Below are 11,650 nucleotides of genomic sequence, written 5' to 3'. Positions count from 1 at the left end.
TCACGTTTTCATCCGTGTTATACCGTGTATCAGTACTTCATTCCTCCTATGGCCGAGACCATAGTATAGTACAGTATGGGCAGACCACGTTTAGTTTACCCACTCACCTGCTGGCTGAAGGACATTGGGACTGTTTTTACTTTTTGGCTCTTATGAATAATGCTGCATTCAACCCCTTCCTGGATATATCATTATGTCAACAGATGTTTTCATTCCTCTTTAAGAGATACCTAAGAATTACATTGCTGGGTCACATGGTCACTCTGTATTTAACACTTTGAGGAACTCCCAAACGCTTTGACACAGAAGCTGCGCCATCTTGCATTCCTATCAGTTGTATATGAAGATTCAAGCTTTTTGTAACTTCACCAACATGTATTATTTTACTGTTCTTTTTTAAAATGATAGCCATCTTAGTTGGTGTGATGTATCTTATTGTGGTTTCTATTTGCTTTTCCCTAACGCCTGACTCATAATAATATGGAGCATCTCTTCATGTGCTTTTTGGCCATTTGTATATCTTTGGAGAAACGTCTATTCAAATCTTTTGGTCATATAAAAATTTTTTTGTTGAGTTGTAAAGGTTTTATATATATATATATATATATATATATCCTGGATATTAGCCCCCTCTTTTACATATAATTTCCAAATATTTTCTCCCGTTCCGTCGTTGCCTTTTCAATTTCTTTTTTTTTTAAAGATTTTATTTATTTATTCAACAGACAGAGATCAGAAGCAGGCAGAGAGGCAGGCAGAGAGAGGAGGAAGCAGGCTCCCTGCTGAGCAGAGAGCCCATGTGGGGCTCGATCCCAAGACCCTGAGATCATGACCTGAGCTGAAGGCAGAGGCTTTAACCCACTGAGCCACCCAGGCGCCCTGTCTGTTCAATTTCTTGATAGTGTCCTTTTACCCACAAAAGTTTTTAATTTCGATGAAGTGTAATCTACCTATTTTTTTCTTATATTGCTTGTGCTTTTGGTGTCATTTTAAAGAAACAATTGCCTAATTCTAATAAAACTGAGCTTGAGCGTCTTTCTATATTTCATCATATTTGTGATTTGCAAATATATTTCTTCCAGTCTACGCTTTTCTTTTCATCCTCTAAACAGTGTCTTTTAGAAGACCAAACATTTTTAACTTTGAGGAAATCCAATTTATTGATGTGATCCTTCTGAAAACACCCACTATGGTAGACATCTACCATCCTTTTTGACTGCCTTCTGTCAGAACACCTTTACTGTTATTACAAAAATTCTCCAAAACTGGACTATAAGACAAAAAAAAAAAAAAAAGAGGGACGCCTGGGTGGCTCAGTTGGTTGGGCGACTGCCTTCGGCTCAGGTCATGATTCCAGCGTCCTGGGATCGAGTCCCGCATCCGGCTCTCTGCTCGGCAGGGAGCCTGCTTCTCCCTCTGCCTCTGCCTGCCACTCTGTCTGCCTGTGCTCGCTCTCCCCGTCTCTCTCTCTCTCTCTCTCTAACCAATAAATAAATAAAATCTTTAAAAAAAAAAAAAAGAGCCACATGTCCTTAAAGAATAAGATAAATATCCATGAGTAATATAAACAAATCAAAGAGATGAATCAGGGATGACTCCTGGGATTTTGATGAAACAACTGGGGGGCTGCTGTGCGGTGAGGGAAGATAAGTCTGGGGAGGGGAAATCAAGAGTCCTGTCTGGACTGAGTTAAGTTCAAGATGCCCATTGGCATCTCCATGTCAAGTCAACAGTTGGATAAGAGTCAGGAGCCCAGGGAAGACGTCCGCCCGGAGTGGTCTGTAGATCCTAATGCCCAACAGAAGGAACAGCTGGGAACCCCCCTCCACCACAAGGGCCCCTCCAAACACTGCGATCTCTTTCCTCTTCTTTCTTTTTTTAAATTTTTAAATTTATTTGACAGACGGAGATCACAAGTAGGCAGAGAGGCAGGCAGAGATACAGAGAGGCGGAAGCAGGCCCCCTGCTGAGCAGAGATTCCCCCCCCCCCCCCGATGCGGGGCTTGATCCTAGGACCCTGGGATCATGACCTGAGCCTCGAAGGCAGAGGCTCAACCCACTGGGCCACCGAGGCGCCCCTCTTTCCTCTTCTTATTCAAGGCTTCTTGACAGAGCAGTCTGCGTGCACTTTTCCCCTTCCCAAATGGCCGCAGTGTAGCTCCTACTCCCAACTACTTACTCAGACTCCTCCAGCAAAGTTCCCAGTGACCTCATGTTGCCAAACCTAGCGCCTCTCTTCAGCCTTTATCTTATTTGACCTCTCCGTGGCTCGTGATGGTGCTGATCGCCTTCGCCTTCTTGAAAACCACTTTTCATCTCGCTCCATGACAGGTTTTTCTAGTACATTTCTCTCCCTCTCAAGAGTGCCTTCTCAGCATTTTAGACTGTCATCTTCCTCTCCCTGTTCTGTGGCCAGAGGTGTACCACTGGCCTCCACACTTACCTCACATGTCTTTCACTGCTTATCTCTGGTAGGCTTCCAGTTTTCTCAACCACAATGTGCAGATGGCACCCGAAGATGGCACAGTACGCAGATACGGCAGCCATGTCTCTAGTTCCTTCGAGCTGCAGATCCAAATGCCTAGTGGCTCACTGTACATCCTCCCCTCAGAGTTCCCTGACGCTTCTAACTCACTGTGTCAAAACTGAATTCCTCATTCACCTGAGCCCTGGGGTCCTCTCTGTAGCACCTCCGGTCAGTCTAGTTGCCCAAACCACAAACCCAGAAGCAGTCCTCACCTCTTCCCTCTCCACCAGCCCCATATATGGTCAACTACCATCTCCGGTGAATTTTGCCTCTTACAGATTTCCCCAGTTCCTTCACATCCATTCATCTCCAGCATCATTATTACCCTGGTTCAGATGCTTGGGTTTTGGACATGTCAAGGGGCATTCAGGTGGAGGTGTTCAGAGCATTGACCTTGTCCCTGTGCCCTTGATTCCTAGCCAATGGCTGACCTGACATTTAGATCCGGAGTTTGAGAGAGAGAGAGAGACATTAAAGTGTGAGGACCACGGATCAAGGGTGGGGCCCTTGGAGACACGCCTATTAAAGGACCAGGCAGGAAGATGATCTGGCCCGAGGAGGCACTGTCAGAGGGCCACAATGTGTCAGGATAATATTGTCATGGAGTAAGAGGAAAAAGAGGTTTTTAAGAGGGAGGAAGTGGCTGGCATTACTGAGAGTCATGAAGGGGTCAAGTAAAAGGAAGGTTGAGGAGAACCCAGTAATGCTGGCAACACGAGGCCACTGGAGACTATATTGGTTCTCAGTTGCTGCCGTAACAAATACCATAGACTCAGCAGTTTAAACCTACAAAGCTACCGTCCCACAGCTTCTGTGTGTTAGAAGTCCAGGGTGGAGTAACTGGATTCTCCGCGCAGGGTGTTACCAGCCTAAAGTCAGAGCCATCGCCGGGGCTGTGGTTCTCAGTTGGGGCCCATTGTCCTCCTCCAACTCATGGTTCTGGGCCAAATTCATCTTCTTCTCATGCTTTCCACCTGGCGCCTCCCTCTGTAAGCCAGCAATGCCAACTGAGTCTTTCTCATGCTTCAAACTCTCTGCTTTCCTCTTTGTATCTAAGGGTTTGTGTAACTACAACACTGGATCCACCTGACAAACAACCCATCTTCAGGTCAGCTGATTCATAACCTTAATTACATCTGCAAAGTCCCTATAATGTCACAAAATTAGGGGAGTTAACATCAGAGGGTGAAAGTCACGTGGGCAAAATTCTGCCTACGGTGGACTTGGCTAGAGGATTTTGAATAAGTTGTTAGGGTAGAACCATATTGTGGTGGTTTGGGAAGTGAAGTAAATTGTGTGTAGACCCTTCTGTCAAGCAGCTTGGAGAAGAAGATGAAAGAGACAGCAGGGGCTGGAGGGGGGCTTGGGTTTAAGGGTGGAAGGGGGTTCCCAGCTCTCTCTTCCATTGTGAATCTTGAATTCTGTAGATGGCCCCGGCCTGACCTTGTCCCTGTGCTCTTGATTCCTAGCCAGCGGCTAACTTGACGTTGAGTAGATGCCCAGTGGGCATCCTGACCTTAACTCATTCCAGACAGGACTCTCAGCTTCCCTTCTCTAGGCTTCTTTCCCCTCCCTGCCTATCAACCACCAGCGGCTTCATCAAAACCCCAGGAGTCATCCCTGATTCCTCCCTTGGATTCAGCTCCACGTAAGTCCATCAGCCAGTTCTGCGGACTCCATCCCCATCCGCTCTACCCTGGTCCAAGCCACCGCCATCTCTACTTGGACAGCCACACAGCCTCCCAACGGCTCCTCTGTTTCCATCCTGGGTTCACACAATCCTTTCTCCACTCAGCAGCCGCTCTCCTTCTCACTTCTGAAAGTACAGCAGATTCTACATTCCCCTCCCTAGAGCCATCTGGCGGTGCCTTGTCACACTTGGGGTAAAACCCAAGTTCTTTAACATGGCCTCAGACCGTCCTCTGTGACCTGGCCTCTGCCACCTCCCTGCCACCCTCCCCTGCCCTCACTTCGCCCCAGCGGCCATTCTTGGCCACACCAAGCTCACTTTTGCACGAGAGCCCCCCACTCTAGCAGCACGCTTTCCCCAGAGCTTCCCACAGCACACACCTCCCCAGAGACACTATTCCTCATCACCTGACTTAAAGTATCTCACCCACCGGTCTCGATCCCATCACCTTGCTTTATTTTCATAGTTCTCATCACTACCTTACACCTTCTTGTTATTCCTGTAGCTTACTGTCTGCCCGCTGTCTGCTAGAACGCCAGCTTTACCAGGGCACCGACCTTGTTTAACCTCTTTGCCACCATTCCCAAGACCCTAGGGGAGTTCCTGGTCCATGCTGGCATTCAAAATAGGAATAAGTGCCTTCAGCAGATCACCCTGGAGCACAGATTCTGGGTTTAGGCCTTGCTGCTGCCAAGGCACAGCTGAGAATCCAACGATGTTCAAGGCCAAACAGACTGGAGGCAAGGCCTTGACTCACCTCATTCATAGTGGTTATGGGGCCATCCCCGCGCACTGGCAGGGGCAGGCTTCAGAAATTTACAAAGGTAATATACATTTTTGAAAACCTCACGCCAGCCTGACACCTACACACCCTCACTGTGACCTCCCCAGAAATTCCCTATGGGGCACTGGCCCTCAACTCCTGTTAATCACCTGTTCCTGGGCAGTTACATCTATCAAATCTGGGCTTCAGAATTTCTTCTAGTCAAATCAATAAGCTTTTTCCCAGAAGAAATGGCAAAGATGCGTGTGCCTTCCTGTGTGTGTCTGTACTGAGTCAGGCATCTGCCCACCTTGAGGGTAACCTCAGCGCTTCCTTCCAGCCCTGATTTCGCCCAACCTTGGGCCGCAGAATTTTGAGTGTTTTCTGGAGAAAAACTGAGCAATGATTTTGCCATGGGCGGGACGTTGATTGTGCTTTTCCCCCGCTGCAAGCGGCCCTTTATATATCTCCCGAGGACCATGGCGAGCACATCTGACTGGAGGCTGCTGCCAAGGCAGCTGCGTGCGCTCTCTCACCATGCTCACCCGCGCAGGTATTGCCGGGTCCTGCTGCCCCATCTGTGGGCACGGCTTTGTCTCCTCAGAAAGAGGGGAAGACTCTGGAGGGGCTCAGCCAGCGCTGGTGGCAGCTGGGGCAGGCAGGCGGTGTCAGATCCTGTGTCTCACGGCATCGTTCTCTTTCTCCAGGACCCGCCAGGTTCACCCTGTTCCTGCTCTGCTGCATGGAAACTTCAATGACCTCCCATGCAGCGCCCACCCAAGGGCTACAACCACGCGATGTTCGGAAAATCATCTTGGAATTACAGCACTTGTCGAAGGGACTTTTGGAAGACTACGTGAGTGTCCTACAGAATTCTTTTCTGGGCCATTTCTTTAAAATGCCTTCCGTTGCCCCCAGAAGAACCCTCCTCTTTTCAGATCCGAAGCTAGGGCTGTGGATACACCAGAAAGGGACGGGAACAACGAGCCAGGCTATGATGGACTTTCTATGAGGGTTGGAGGCAGAGATTAGCCCAGACAGCCTGAAATTCAAGCACTTCTCATCTACTGTAGGTTCTGTTCATCCCCAGCATATTTGGTTCACAGCAGGATGACATGGATTTTCCTGCCTGACGCGTATCTTTAGAGATGGGCCATCTTGCCTGAGCATTTAGGAACCCGCTAGAGAGCCTCGAACATCAACAGAAGCTATAAATGAGATCTCAGTGAATTCAGGACGTTAAGATCCTCACCTGGGTCGCAGAGAGTCTCTCTTACCGCAGAGAAGGGCAGTTAACAAATTAGCATCTGTTTGTGTACTACTTTGTTGTTTAATTAAGACCCAGCCTGCTTTTGCCAGAGGCTCTTCTGAGCCCAACCCCACTCGGAGGAAAGTCTGAGGCTGAATCAATGTGAAAGCTCTCATTTTCTCAGAGCCGTGATCAAGATAGAACCTCGTGGGCAGCTTTGATTAAACAAATAAAAACCAAAACCTGGAAACGACTCATCAAATTGGCCTGGCTCTTCCTTTCCACCCCGACCTGTAAACCTTAGCCTTGGTTGTTACAGACGCCTAGCTACCCGCCAAGGTGACTAGGCAGTTCAGGCTGGGGAGGTGTTCTCAGCATTTCAGGTGAATCCAAAAGCTCTTAGTCCGTAGGAAGAGGGACAGGAGAGAGCCTGGTCTGGAGTCCATGGTACGTTTGGAAAAACCCTCCCTGGCATCTTGGAGGCCTTTCCAGACATGCATATACCCCCTCAGTGAGCTGGGGGATACATGGGCTTTAACACAGAGTCACAAAGAGCAAGAAGCAGGAAGGAAACCCAGATGCTCTCCTCTTCCCCAGCTCTCTGAGCGCCTGGGCAGCTAAGAGAAGATTCTGGGGGTCTGTGAAGGCCTTGGGCAGAGGGGCAGGGGAGGCAGGATGGAGTGGCGGTTATCGGCATCATCTCTGGGATTGCTGCTGCCATGGGTTAGAATTCCAGGCCTGCCACTGGATTGAGCCAGCTCTGCAAATGAATGGAGCTTTCGTTTCTTCTGGGAAGGGAAATAGTGATGATCACAGCCTCACAGGTTCATGGAACCTATTACCAGAGATGGCAGGGGACACACTCCCCCATCCCAGCCCATCACAGAGGGAGCATTCAGACGTTAGCGTTGGGGCTTTTAGCCATTACTGCAAACCTAATGCTCACCCATTTCTCCGCCTCATTCCACAGCTGAAGAGAGAGACAGGGGTGCCGGAATCCAACCATTTCTTGCTGCCGTGTCTCACCTCTGATTCCCAGCCACTACGGATCAACAGCTCAGCCATCCTGCCTTATTTCAGGGCGATCAAACCATTATCAGACAAGAACATGATCGATAAAATCATAGAACAGCTCGACAAGCTCAAATTTCAACACGAGCCAGAAACAGAAGTTTCTGTGCCTGCAGATACCTTTGAAAGTAAAAGCTTCATCTTGACGATTTTACAACAGTTCTCAGCGTGCCTGGAACGTGTGTTTAAATCACTGAACCCCGGACCCCAGTAGGTCATGCAAGGCCATCGGGTTGAACCTATTCCTTCTGGAACAGCGGACATGGATGAAACCTTGAGACAATAACGACTGACAGCCAAGTGTGACAGCTCTGCTTTGAGTTGTCAAGTAAATTATTCTAATAAATAAACTCAACGAATCCCCAGATGGGCTAGTCTTGGGAGGACTGAGGTATAAATGTGTGAATTAACTTGAGAAGACTTCAGGTTAGGTCACTGTTATCGCTCTTAGTATTTACAGAATGCCTTTCTTCTGCAGACTTAAATCGTATCCTCAATACGCTTCTGTGAAGGCAGGAGGGGGGCCCCTACGTTAATTTATTGGTTTTATTGTATTCAGAGTTGTTAATGTTCCTTGAAGGAACCCTCGGGAATTATTTAATAAATTATATTGAATTTTTCTCATAACCTGCTTTGGATTTTGTGAGGGGGTTAACATGAGCGGCTGGGAATCCAAGCTGGGTGGTGTTAGGGCTGAGGGAGCATGGGACACTCTGTGAAAGTGGAGACCATTGTTCTCACTGGTACGTCTCCCCACTGGAAAGGCTCAGTAGCAAAAAATAGTAATTCCAGCAGCGACAACCATTTTCTTTATGCTAGGTCACGTAAGTACCATTACTGTCCTATTTTTATAGGTGAGGACAACGGAGGCAAGGAGTCCTTTAGCCACTTGCCCAAGGCCACACGGGTGTTTAGGGGTGGGACCGACTCAAGCTTAACCTTCACCACTCTGCCCGACATTTGTCCCTCTCTGGACTGGGTCTTAGAAGCACGTCATGGCATGCCTAGTACCCAACAATCCCTCAAGGGTCCTCTGCATGTTTCCATGCTGCATTTCCAGGGCCTCTGCTCCTGCAAAGTGCTGTTCCACAATCGCATCCATGGCTTTTTCAGAGCCAGGCCCAAAGATTTTACCATTTGAATAAATGTTGAGTCCAAAGTTATGAATGGGTCTTTGAGAGCCTCTGGATTAACGGTTCTCAAAGCGTGGTCTCCAGACCAGTGGCATCGGCATCATCTGGCAACGTGTTACAAGGGCACAGCCATGGGTCCCCACCTCACACCTGCTGGATCAGACACTGTGGAGGTGCAGCCAGTGATCCGGGTTTTAATCAAACCTCTAGGTGATTGCTAAGCACGCTCAAGCCTGAGAAACCCTGATCTTGAGTTGACCAATACCTTCATCTTCATCTTATTTGAGAGGAGACTGAGGCTCAAAGAGACAGTATGATTTTCCCAAGTTCTTGTATCAGGGGGGATGAGGTTAGGACTCTGAGACATGCAACTCAGCCCTGGAATTCCCATTCTCAGTCTTGCGGGGTTTGCTCCTTCAGTCCCACACAGGGCTCCTAAGCGTCCACATATTGTAGCCTTCGACAACAGTGTTTTGGTCAATCTTTCCAAAAACACCCACCGTGGTGGTCATCTATCATTCTTTTTGACTGTCCTATATCAGAACACATTTACTGTTATTAGAAAAATTACCCCCTAAAACTGGGAAATAAGGCAAAAAGATGACCATGTGTCCTTCCAGCGATCTTTTTTTTTTTTTAAGATTTTATTTATTCATCTGACAGACAGAGATCACAAGTAGGCAGAGAGGCAGGCAGAGAGAGAGAGGGGGAAGCAGGCTCCCCGCAAGGCTGAGAGCCCGATACAGGACTCGATCCCAGGACGCTGGGATCATGACCTGAGCCGAAGGCAGAGGCTTAACCCACTGAGCCACCCAGGCGCCCAAACGTGTGTCCTTCTAAAGAGTAAAACTAATATCCACTATTCTGTAGTGATATAAATAAAGGGAGGCAAAAGGAAAAATGTTCCTTACAGAATTTCAATTAATTAACATAGAAGGAATGAGGGAAAGAGAAAATCACCTTTAGAACACGTGAGCCCTGGGGCACCTGGCTGGCTCAGTCAGTAGAGCATACAACCTGATGTTGGGGTTGTAAGTTTGAGCCCCATGCTGGGTGTAAAGATTACTTAAAATAAAATCTGGAAGGAAGGAAACAACGCCTCAGTCCTAATTGCTGCAGGCAATTTCCACAGATGAAGGCTAAATTTAATGAGTGAGGGATACCTGGGTGGCTCAGTCGGTTAAGCGGCTGTCTTCGACTCCCAGTGTCCCGGGATCGAGCCTGGTGTCAGGCTCCCTGCTCAGCGGGGAGTCTGCTTCTCCCTCTACCTCTGTTCCCCTTGATTGCACTCACTCTCTTTCTCTCTCTCCAATAAATAAATAAATAAAATCTTTAAAAATTTAAAAAAATAAAATGGGTGAACTGAAAAGAAACAGGAAATTTGCATAATGTCAAAGGATCTTCCCACAAATATTTACTAGTCATTTGGCAGTTTTAACTTATGTCTACAAATTCTTTGATATTCCCCTTCCAAGAGGTGGAGGGGAACTCCCTTCCCTGTGACAGCAGACTGGATCTGTGACTTGCTTCCAAAACACAGAGCATGGGAGAGCTGACAGCCGTGCACAGAGGTGACAGCAGCCCTGATAGGCCCCGATGGGAAGGGCGGCTCCTCACCTCTGTGAGGCTCTTCCCCCAAATTCACGACTGGCCCCTTTGTGAGAAAGCACCAGGCAAACCCAAATCAAGGGATATTCTACCAAATTCCTGACTACAACTCTTCAAAAGTATCACAGTCAGGAAATCCAAGGGAGGACACAAGGGTCTCCACCTGGGGACCAGGGAGGCACAGGGGTCGAGTGTAATCTTGGAGGGGATCCCAATAAAGGGCATTAGTGGAAAAAAATGGGTGAAAATCCAAATTAAGCCTGTACTCATGTTAATTTCTTAGTTTTGATAAATGTACCAAGGTTGTGTAAGACATTTCCATTTAGGAGAAGCTGGGAGAAGGGTATATGAGAGCTCTGCATTATCTATAACTTTTCCGTATAACTAAATCTATTCTAAAATAAAACATTTTTTAAAAAATCCAGTTCCTCAGTCCCACTAGCCACATTTTAAGTGCTCAAGAGCCCCATGTGATTAGTGGCTCCTATTTTGGGCCACACAGACCTAGAACACCTCCAGCATCACAGAAACTTCTATTGGACAACAGTGCTCTCAGGGATGGGACTTTGGCATGATTTCTTAGGGATGAGGTCCCAGAGCCTATGAGTTTGTAGGAATTGTAGAAACTCTGTAGGATATATAGAAATCTGTAGAAAATTGATAAGGTACAAATCATTCCTAGCTAGTAGAGAAGTAAGCCCAGGGGTGATGGTTTTATTGACCGTGAGGCCAGTCGAACATCTACCTTATCTTTTTGTTCCAGCGCTGATTTCCCTCACTGAGGATGGAGGGACAGATGAGAGAGAGAGACATGACCTTCTTGAATTGTCCTTTGAGCCAGTTGTGCTGGGCTGACTGATTCCTTCACTGATGAGGTAAATAAAGCTTTGGCACCTAAGTTACCTGGATTTCAGCTAACAAGAATTTCTTTCAGTGATAATCTGCCAAAACCTAGAAAGAGGCAAAAAGACAAGGAGATCTTGGCATTTTGTCACAAGTTTAATATCTCCTCCAGCAAATCATTTCCTCAGTACATTTTATGATCAAAACACTCCAAAATAATGTCTTAAAAAATATCCCGGGGCACCTGGATGGCTCAGTTGGTGAAAGTCTGCCTTTGGCTCAGGTCATGATCGCTGAGTCCTGGGATCCAGTCCCACGTCAGGCTCCCTGCTCAGCGGGGAGTCTGCTTCTCCCTCTGCCACTCCTCGCCCCCCCCCCCCGCTTGTGCACTCTCTCTCTCTCTCTCTCTAATAAATAAAATCTTAAAAAAAAAATCCAGTGCCACTGACTCACAGAGGAAAGGAAAGCAAATAATCAAGAGTCACAGAGAAACAAAAACTAACATGATATGATTAACATGACTGCCTTGTTTGGGGGAACTCTCTGAGGCTGAGCAAAGGCTTAAACGTGCGCAATTTATAAAGGAAGAACAGGCAATATAAAGCTCTAAGAAAAGCACTTTTACGCAATGTCATCTTCTTGTTCTGGAGAATTAAGAGGTGAGAGGAAAAATAAAAAGGAAATAGAAGGGGCGATCAGATAGCGAGCGAGAGGAGGAGGAGAGAGAAGACAGCGCAGTGGTTAAATGTACAATAGGAAATCAAGT

The sequence above is a fragment of the Martes martes genome (genome assembly GCF_963455335.1).
Source record: "Martes martes genome assembly, chromosome: 13".
Lineage (NCBI taxonomy): Eukaryota > Metazoa > Chordata > Mammalia > Carnivora > Mustelidae > Martes > Martes martes.
This window is presented reverse-complemented; position numbering follows the sequence as displayed.